The following is an 880-nucleotide window of genomic DNA, read 5'->3' as shown; positions in this document are numbered from 1 at the left end:
ATCACGTATCACACATTCCTCAAAGCCCGATGAAACATCCAAACTCGACTAAGGACGCGCACTAGTCTAATTCACCCAACTCACGCCTTATCAAAGCAGCGACGCTAAAATCCCGTTTAAAATAAAAGCGACCAGACCCGTTCGAAATCCGTACCGCAAAATAATCAAACCGACGATCTATAGCAACTATTAACCTCCCATCGAAAGCGCTGTCCAATTAATAATAGTCAAAACCGACACTCCTGTTACAAGGGTCGGATAAGCTGCGGAGATCGGTTCGAAACCCCAATGACGACCCATTTTGGAGAATCGTTTGGTAAACAAAACTCTATCATTTTTTCCCTTTTTTTGAAAGCTTACCAGTCTGCATTTAGTGAGAAACAGTTGTTAAGCCATTTAAGAACACTCAATTTGGCCACTTCTATAAGAAGGAGGTCAGTAACAAGAGTCCACACGTCTTCATCAAGAGACACTATAAACTCTACATGAATCAGTACGGTTTTGGAGTCCTATGTCTGGTGCCGTTAGTGATATTGAGGACTGACGTGCATCATTCCAATAAACCTTGTTTGTTTTAATGAAATGTTTTCTGCCTTCTACCGATTTTCTGAATCATTCTAGATGCGTTTATATCACTATGCGAAATATACTAGAAAAAAGTAGCAAATAATGAATGATTGAATGTACATCCTCATACACAGCAGAACGAGAAAAGGGAAAGAGTAAAGTGTAAACATATTTTACTGTTATTCCAATTTATAAAATCTAAAATTCGATCACAAGTGAAATATGATTTCAACCAGAACAAGGACCATATAGTATATATCCAATTAGTGTACAGATAAAAAGAAAACATTCGGGATTACCTAAAGTGCCGCGT

Source organism: Penaeus monodon, chromosome 20, assembly GCF_015228065.2.
Source record: "Penaeus monodon isolate SGIC_2016 chromosome 20, NSTDA_Pmon_1, whole genome shotgun sequence".
Classification (NCBI taxonomy): Eukaryota; Metazoa; Arthropoda; class Malacostraca; order Decapoda; family Penaeidae; genus Penaeus; species Penaeus monodon.
This window is presented reverse-complemented; position numbering follows the sequence as displayed.